General features: G+C 54.4%; 1 protein-coding gene across 1 annotated transcript in view; it reads left to right on the forward strand.

The window, feature by feature from the left end:
- Window positions 1-213: 213 nt before the first annotated feature.
- The window catches only part of TENM4 (teneurin transmembrane protein 4), a 619,397-nt gene continuing 618,998 nt past the window's right edge, over window positions 214-612 (forward strand). Inside the window, exon 1 of the mRNA XM_009323472.1 lies at window positions 214-420. The gene's annotated coding sequence lies outside the window, so the exon portion shown is untranslated. The remainder of the gene's footprint in view (window positions 421-612) is intronic.

Here is a 612-nt window from a genome sequence, read left to right on the forward strand (position 1 = left end):
GGAGCAGCCGGCCGCATGTGTGCCTGTCATTCCCAGCCCGGGAGCGCCGGCTCCTGCCTCCCATTCATGTAACCTGTGTGTGTCTCTCTTTCTCTCTGTGTGTAACAGAGAGAGGGAGAGCGAGCGCGAGGCAAGGAGAGGAGGAGGAGGAGGGGGGAAGCTTTAAATAAAGCCTTTGGATTGCAGCTGCTTATTTTGGGCAGTCCTACCAGGGACGATTCCTGCCAGGAAAGAAGCTGGACCGGTCCTTTTTTTTTTTTATTATTATTATTATTTATTGTGATTTTGATTTTTGGGGGTGGCGGTGGTGTATTGCCGAGCTGCCTGCTGAGATGAGCTCCGGTGCCTGGCTGTAGTTGCCCACTTTGGGATCGCTGGACACATAAGTGGCATTTCGGTGGGGGGAAGCCTGCAGACATGGTAAGCTTTGCTTTTTGCTCTGAAAAGTGCATTTGTGCGATCGCCTCCCTCCAGTTTTCCCTTCCCCCTTTCCTCTTCCCACCAAGCAGACGGGCACACGGGTTGGGGTTGGGGAGAAGCTCCCTGAATCCCTGTTTTTTTCCACCCCACCGTCCCTCCCTCTGCCCGGCTTGCTTTTCTCCCCTCGCATCC

The sequence above is a fragment of the Pygoscelis adeliae genome, unplaced genomic scaffold, assembly GCF_000699105.1.
Source record: "Pygoscelis adeliae isolate BGI_AS28 unplaced genomic scaffold, ASM69910v1 Scaffold84, whole genome shotgun sequence".
In the NCBI taxonomy this organism is placed as follows: domain Eukaryota; kingdom Metazoa; phylum Chordata; class Aves; order Sphenisciformes; family Spheniscidae; genus Pygoscelis; species Pygoscelis adeliae.